Source organism: Sorex araneus, chromosome 5 (assembly GCF_027595985.1).
Source record: "Sorex araneus isolate mSorAra2 chromosome 5, mSorAra2.pri, whole genome shotgun sequence".
In the NCBI taxonomy this organism is placed as follows: domain Eukaryota; kingdom Metazoa; phylum Chordata; class Mammalia; order Eulipotyphla; family Soricidae; genus Sorex; species Sorex araneus.
In genome coordinates, this window is record NC_073306.1 from 35,934,565 (window position 1) to 35,943,297 (window position 8,733).

Genomic DNA, 8,733 nt, shown 5'->3' on the forward strand with positions numbered 1-8,733 from the left:
ACTGGGGACGGGGGAGAGTGTATTCCTGTCTATCTAAAGCACAGACTCCACAGCTCTGAAAACATGAGCTCTAGCTGCAGCCACTGAATTTTGTAATGTGCTGTCAAGGTGGAGGCAGAGGGAGAGCCTGGGAACACTAGTGGAGTGAAGCTGACATTGGTGGTGGGATTGGTGTCGAAATAGTATATGCAGAAAACTTATCAATAAAACTAATCAACAGTCTCTTTATTGCAAACTCCAAAGGATGTGGGGAGGGGAAATGAGGGGGAAGGCGGGGAATTACCTGTCATAGAGATAGGCTTGGGGGGGAAGGGAAACTGGGGATATTGGTGGTGGGAAATGTATACTGGTGGGGGGATGAGTGTTGGAACATTGCATGACTGAAACCCAGCCATGAAAAGCTTTGCAATTCTGTATCTCATGGTGATTCAATTTAAAAAAACTTCAAATTTTGCAAAATAAGAAATTTAAAATTAAGCAATTGAAAATACAAAATTAAAATTTTGTAGATCACATTTTAAAATTTAAATTTTTTCATTTAAAAAATTTAATGTTAAGATAAAATTAAATTTTTAGTCCTTTAAATTAAAGTTATTTAATGGAATTTAAAAAAACTTTTTAAAGAAAGAAATTTTAGGGGCTGGAGCAATGATAGTACAGCGGGTAGGGTGTTTGCCTTGCAAGGCATGGCAAAGCATACAAGGCATGCAAGGCATGTTCGATTCCCAGCATCCCATATGGTCCCCCCGCCAGCACCATCAGGAGTAATTCCTGAGTGCAAAGCCAGGAGTAACTCCTGTGCATCGCTGGGTATGACCCAAAAAGAAAAAAAAATTTAAGTTAATAATAAAAAAAATTCTTCTCCCTTCTCTCCCACCACAGATGAATATGAAGAATAATAAAGAATTCCTACAAATAGTAAGGAAAAAAAACCTTATTTTAGAAAAAGAAAATAGCATGGCTGGAGAGATAATGTTGATTACATACACTGCATGCAGGAGGCGTGGGTTTGAGCCCCAGCCATACCTGGCCCCAAGCACTGTGAGGAGAAACACCCCAGCACAGCGCCACTGGTGTTTCCCCCCCCCAAAAAAAAAAAAGAAATGAAAAGAAAATGATTTAAGAAAAACAAGTCATTGAAACCCTAATGTATATATTTTGGAATAAAAATGACTAGTTCCATGATATTCCATCATTCCCATTGTTTTGCGGTCTAGGACTCTTACTGTGGGAAAGGAGAACACAGACATTAGGTGAAACCACAAATGTGGAATGCTGCAGCAGTGAATTCAAACTGAAATCATGGCCATGGACTAATGATTACTTTGTCTTAAATGCATTTAAATACACACCTATATATTTAAGATTGAGGCATTTTAATTGTGTAAATTCATAAATTCTAGTGACCCTAAAATAATAATGATTACCAATAGAAATTCTGGTGAATGAAATTCATTCATTTTAAAAACCAAAAATAAAGAATAAGCCATTAAAAAAAAGAAAAAAGAAAAATAAGTCAAAACATGAGATTTCAGAGAGGAAGAGACAAAGAAGCCGTAGGTGTGAGATGATGTTGGGCTTTGTTCCCCAGATAAATCCGGCATATTCCATTCACTGTGCAGTTCAAAGCCTGACGCTGCCACATGTGGGGAAAACACAGACTCCCAGAATCCCTTGGCACATTTCCCCTGGCCAGAAGGTGAATGAATAAGGCCATTTAGGGAGGATCCGGGGTCCCTTCTGCAGCCGAATGTTCCGAATGTTCCATAGCTTGTAGCTCAGCAGCTTCCCCAGAGCAGAACTGTTGATGTGTTCAAATCTGGAAACCAGGGCCAGAGAGTTTGCAAGCCAGAGACCTGGCTTCAATGTGCAGAGCACTGCAGGGAGCAGTCCCCGAGCACAGATCTGGGAGTAACCCTAAGCACCTCTGAGTGGGGCTTCCTTAAAAAAAAAAAAAGGTCACTAAAGCCCCCTAGAAACTATCTGAGACCAATTTCATTATCTGTTCATAATTATTCCTTGCTTCTTTACCTTGCAAGGTTTCCCCGTGGGCAAATACCCTTTTTCAGCAGAGCTGCAGCTGCGCCCCAGCCTCCCAGAATGAGAACTAGATTATAATGTTCGGTGCTAGGAGTCACTGGAATTGAGTGGTTGCTTATTCCTGTTGGAAAGAATTAAAAACTGTCCCTGTAGGCTTATTCGCTGCTACCTGCATCACAGCCTGCTGTGTATCTCCTCCCCCACCTCTCTCTTCTTGTACTTTTCTAAGTAAAACTATTTTATTTTAACACACACACACACACAGTCACACACACTCACACTCACTCACTCACATCTCCCAAATACGTATTGATAGGGGAGTGACTGAAAAAGCAAAGCCATCATATACTCACACGTGACACATAGTAGCAGTCAAAAGGAATGAGCTACTGGGTCAGAGTTCACACACTGGTTCACGCCATCTGAACACTATGGGTAAAGTCCATCTCAAAACCTATGTGACATAATGTCCTTCTTTTTTTTTTTAACCACCGTGAGATACAGTTACACAGCTTTCAGGATTGAACACCCACCCCTCCACCGGTGTAGTTTTCCCACTACCAATGTCCCCAGTATCCCTCCCTCACCACCCCCACTCCATCCCAGCCCTGACTCTATGGCACTTTCCATCTGACTCTCTCTCTACTTATGGGCATTATGGTTTGCAATACAGACACTGAAAGGCTGTCGTGTTTGGTCCTTTGTTTACTTCCAGTTGACATCTCCCATCCCAAGGAATCCCTCCAACCATTATTGACTTAGTGGTTCCTTCTCCATCCTAACAACCTTCTCCCCGAGTACTGGAGGCAGCTTCCAACCGTGGACCAGACCTCCTGACCCTTTTCTCATCTGGCCTTGAGTGTCAGTCTCATACCATGTTATTTTATATTCCACATATGAGTGCAGTCATCCTATGCATGATGTCCTTCTGTAAAGTGAAAAATCACGACCATAAAGGTACTCTTTTTTTACATTTTATGTATTTATTTTTATTAGTGATTCACCATGAGGGCACAGTTACAGATTTACATATTTTCGTGCTTGTGTTTCAATCATACAATGTTCGAGAACCCGTCCTTCCACCAATACCCATTCTCCACCACCAATGATCCCAGTATCCCTCCCATCCCCCAATCCCACCTCCCCTCACCCCGCCCACCTCACCTCTGTGGCAAGGCATTCTCTTTTGTTCTCTCTCTCTCTCCATTTGGGTGTTGTGGTTTGCACTAGAGGTATTGAATGGCCATAGTGTTCAATTTATAGTCTACTTTCAGCGCACATCTTCCCATAAAGGTACTTTTTCAAGGAACACGTTGGCCAGGCAGAGTCTGCCTTCATCCCTTCGTCATAGGCCAGTGGCATATGGTTTAGGCAAATATTTTAAATTTGTTTAAAATCAGAAGCAAAATGAATTTTTATGTCAAAGAAAATACTTTATTGTGTAAGATTAATAGCACAGTGGGTAGGGCATTTGCCTTGCACGCAGCCAACCTGGGTTTGATTCCTTCATCCCTCTCAGAGAGCCCGGCAAGCTACCGAGAGTATCCCGCCCATAAGGCAGAGCCTGGCAAGCTACCTGTGGTGTATTCGATATGCCAAAAACAGTAACAGGTCTCACAATGGAGATGTTACTGGTGCCTGCTCAAGCAAATCCATGAACAACGGGACAACAGTGCTACAATGCTATTCTGATGTAGACATTAAACGTGTGTGTGTGTTGTCAGTGATGCAATTTCTGGCAGATATTTCTCTGGACTTAGTTACTAAAATACTAAAATACAGAAACCCAAAACCATGAGGCCGCTAAGTGTGGTCACTCGACCTCATACCTCTTCATTCTCAGCAATGGAAAACAAATTTATCAAATGCTTCCTTTTCAGCAGGTCCGACTTTAGGGGGGAGATTCTCCAAACAATAATAGTGAGTTTTGTTGAAATATTGAATGCAATCAAAGTGAAAGTAAAGTGAAATTTATCAGTTACACAGGGTGGGGGCTAGGGGTGTGGGGGGGCTAGGGGCGTGGGGGGACAGGGTGGAGCTATACTGTGATTCTTGGTGGTGGAATATGTGCACTGGTGAAGGGATGGGTGTTTGAGCATTGTATAACTGAGACTTAAACCTGAAAACTTTGTAATTTTCCACATGGTGACTCAATAAAATTTTTTTTTAAAAAAGTGTGTGTGTGCGTGTGTGTGTGTGTGTGTGTGTGTGTGTGTGTGTGTGTGTGTGTGTGTGTAGAAAGAGATACCCAAAGACAGAAGCATCATAGACCCAGGAAAGTCTAAGTGTGATATAGGTGTAGGAGAAGCAGAAGATGAGATGGGAGAATTTACTGGTAACTAAGAGTCCAGGGAGTAACTTTGGCTAATACTTATTGATATAACTAACATGAAAATTTTTAACTTTTTTGGGTCACACCTGGTGATGCCTAGGGATTATTCCTGGCTTTTCACTCTGGAATTACTCCTGGAAGTGCTTGGGGGATCAAATGGGATGCCAGGGATTGAACCCAGGTTGACCACGTCCAAGGCAAATGCCCTACCCTACTGTACTATTACTCTGGCCCTAAAATTTTAAATCATTATCCTTACACATTACTGTCACTACTCTTTGGTAACCATTTAAGTACTTGGAACTATTGAATTTTTTTTGAGGGGGTACCAAGTCTGGCAGTGTTCAGGGGCCATTCCTGGCCTTACTTGAGGGACCATAAGCAGTCTGGGGAGTCAAAAGGGAGTGAAACCACATGCAAAGCAAGTACTTCAACCCCTGAATATTCTCCCTAGTCCCCAAACCATTGAATTTTTGTTTAAAGAATCAAATCACACTTTCTTGTCTCTCCTTGATGAATGAAATGGCTTGAGACAATATAAATGGACTTTGAATTCCATAGAACTTTACTGTACCAAGTATTTCAAACTACTAATGAAGCCCTAGTTTACAGAATGCTCTATTTTTTTTTTTTTTTGCTTTTTGGGTCACACCCAGCGATGCTCAGGGGTTACTCCTGGCTCTGCACTCAGGAATTACTCCTGGTGGTGTTTGGGGGACCATATGGGATGCCGGGGATCGAACCTGGGTCGGCCGCGTGCAAGGCAAACGCCCTACCCGCTGTGCTATCGCTCTGGCCCCCAGAATGCTCTTCTTTAGAGTAGTCATCCCATCACATGGCCTGAGAACCAGGGAAAGTACACAGATAGGAGACTGTGGAAAACAGGTTTTACAGAATCTTGAAGGACAGGGCTCTTTAAGAAAAAGATTACAGGGGCTGGAGCAATAGTCCAGTAGGTAGGGCACTTGCCTTGCACATGGCAGACCCAGGTCCAATCCCTGGAGCCCTGCAATGAGTGATTCCTGAGCACAGAGCCAGAAATAAGCCCTGAGTACCACTGAGTGTGGTTCAAAACCGAAAGCAAAAATAACAAACAGGGGCTGGAGCAATAGCACAGCGGGTAAGGCGTTTGCCTTGCACTTGGCCGACCCGGGTTCAATTCCCAGCATCCCGTATGGTCCCCTGAGCATCACCAGGAGTAACTCCTGAGTGCAGAGCCAGGAGTAACCCTTGTGCATTGCCGGGTGTGACCCATAAAGCAAAAAAAAAATTTTTTTAAATAAACAAAAACAAAGAATTAGGTGTGCAAAATTAGGCTTTACAGGAGATTACATTATTGGCCTCCTTATGCCCACTTCTGGCCATAAGGTTTCACAATTCTGGCACCAAAGGGACAAGGGTCTACTTCCATGGTTCTTGGTCCTGGACTTGGCTGCATGACCAGGGGGACAGGTGGAAGCCACAGCATGCAATTTCCCAGACTGGGTCTTGCCCCCGTGCCTTGCTTCATGAGAAGGAAGGTCTCTAATGAGCACAGCTGGGAGCTGAGACCCGTGGAGGAGAGTCACTACACGGAGCCCAGCTGAGATTTCCTGACTTGTGACCTAAAGCCGCAGGGGGCAGCGGGAGGCTGCTGACTGCACAAGCACACAGATAAAGAAGCTGGCTGCAGAGCAACCGGGGATGTTATGCTACACACCACTGGATACAAGTATTAAAGGGAAGGCTGTCATGAGTGGATAAATTGTAACAGATAAATACTGGTGGCTTAAAGTCTCAGAATTCAGAAGCAAGCATAATATTTTTATTAATGATCTCGCTGATGGACTTTGTTTTTATGTTTGGGGGCTTCACCTAGTAGTTCTAAGGGTTTACTCCTGGTTCTGTGGGCAGGGATCACTCCTGGTGGGCTCAGGGAACCACACCGGATGTCGTTGGTCAAATCCTGGAGGGCTGAGTGAAAGGCAAGCATCCTACCTATTGTTACAGCTCCAGCTGTGATGTAAGTTCTTAATTGCAATTTTGCTTTTCTATAGAGAAGTGTGAGATGATCCACCTTCCTTCCAGCACCATTTATTTTTTAGGACAGAAAGAAACAATGTTTGATGATGCTGAAAGATTACTTCTACAGTTCCGTATCTTGTTCTTGATCCTGTTGTATACCTTTTTTTAAAAAAAAAAAAAAATTGTACCCAGATTAGGGAAAACCTCTATTGAATTTCTTTCAGGACACTTTACATTTTCTTGCGCAATAACTAATAATCCTAAATCTTCTCTTAATTGACGAAACTCATTATCCAGTTTGTCATCAATGTCCCTTTGTAGTGGTTTATGTTATAGGTTTTATATTCTCTTAGTCAGCTCAATAATTTGTGTCAAGTCTGCAAAACATTTAACTGTGTTTCCCATGTGTCTTGGGATCCACTCTATTTTTTATTAATTGGATTATCAAAGGCTCCGGGACCTTCTCAAATGCATCAATCACTTGGATACTCTTGGTGAGTTACTACTTTTGGAATGACCTGAAATTCTGCTACAATTTTCTTTTATTGATTTTCCATTGGTTTTATTGTTCATTCTGATGACTTTCCTCCACAGTCTATTAACTTTTCAACATGGTTACCAGTTATTTAAGAGCACATGTAGGATGGCAAACGTCTGGAGGTACCTAGTATGTATTTTCACGCCAGCAACCTGTTATGAAAATGCCTCTGCTTCAGGATGAACCTGAGCACCATCTCCGGGAGATCTCCCCACCAGGAGTCCAGCCCTGACCCTCTCCTGTCCCTGAGAGCAGGAGCCCTGCGATACAATTCTATAGTGAACTTGTTTCTCTCCTCCAGCGGAAGTGAAGGAATTTTTAGATCCACACCCTGGAACATTCATAGGACTTTAGGGGAAGAGGCAGGGTGGGGGATAGAGCCCAAGCCATAGATACATTTTTATATGTTTGTTGAATGACTGAGCGAGTGAGTTTAACTCTGAAGGGACCCGAGAGTCTGTCCCCATTGCCGTGCCTGGTTGCTGCCAAGATGCCCCACCTGTTTGTGGCGGGTGCAGGCTGGAACTGCTGGGATCCTGTGGGGGCGAAACTCCGAGGCCCGCCCCAGTTCCCTCTCCTCAGAACTAGTAACCTCTCTTCCATAAAAGAAGGAAACGCCCCGCCCTTTCTGGGTAGAACACACGAGCTATCTCTCTCAACCCAAAGTCTCTGTTCAACCTATAATTACTTCGCCCACTTTGATATTCTTAATATAGCTTGATATGGTCTAATGTATTTCTACTCTCCTGACGCTGTGAACCCCACTCTACCCTCACTTGCCTCTGCTCGTGGCATTCCCTCTGCCTGGGACACCCTCCAATCCCAGCTTGGCCAGGGGTCTCTGCTGGCAACCCCCGACCCCCCATCTCGTCTTCACTGGTATGTCCTCGAGAAGCTGCCCCACCCTATAAGGCGAGTCAGGGCTGGTTGTTTCACACCCCCATGTTCCTTTCCCATGGGATACATAAAAAGTCATTTTATTTATTTCTATTATTATTATTATCTTCATCAGTTTGGTTTGGGGCCACACCCAGTAGTGCTCAGAGGCTTTTCTGGCCAGTGCTCAGAGAACCGTATTGAGGCCACGGATCTAACCTAGAAGGCTGCACAGGAAGCAAGCACCTTACCCCTCAACTGTCCTATTAGAGTTATTTATCGCATTGTTTATTCACTGTCTTCCATCAGTCATCAAGCTCATGTGAGGCAAAAACTCATTTACTACAATAGTAATAGCCAACTTATGCATAGACCTTCGTGTGTCCTGGGGCCTGCTCCCAGCTCTTTCCCGTTAGCATCCCACTGAACTGAAGGGAGAGGTACCGGAAGGAGGCTACAGACACACGTCCAGTGACTCGATGAGCAGCTTGTAACTGATAGGCCCTGGAGTTCTCCCGGGCATCTGCTCCAGGTCCTTGCTCCATCCCATTCCCCTTCCTGACTTCTACAGCTTCCCAGTGTATCCCTGATGCTCAGTCCTAGGTTCTCATTGAGTTTCAGTGAGTACGGCTCAAATATGCAAATGAATACGTATCTCCTGAGGACCTACTACAAGCAAAGCATCACGGAGAAAAAAATTCTGGGGATGAGGGGACTGGAGCAATAGCACATCGGGTAGGGCTCTTGCCTTGCACTCGGCCGACGCAGGCTGACCCAGGTTCGATTCCCAGCATCCCATATGGTCCCCTTAGCACTGCTAGGGATCATTCCTGAGTGAAGAGCCAGGAGTAACCCCTGTGCATCACTGGGTGTAACCCAAAAAGCAAAAGCAAAAAAAAAAAATTTCTGGGGATGTGACTCTAATGTTGGACACCTGCAGGGG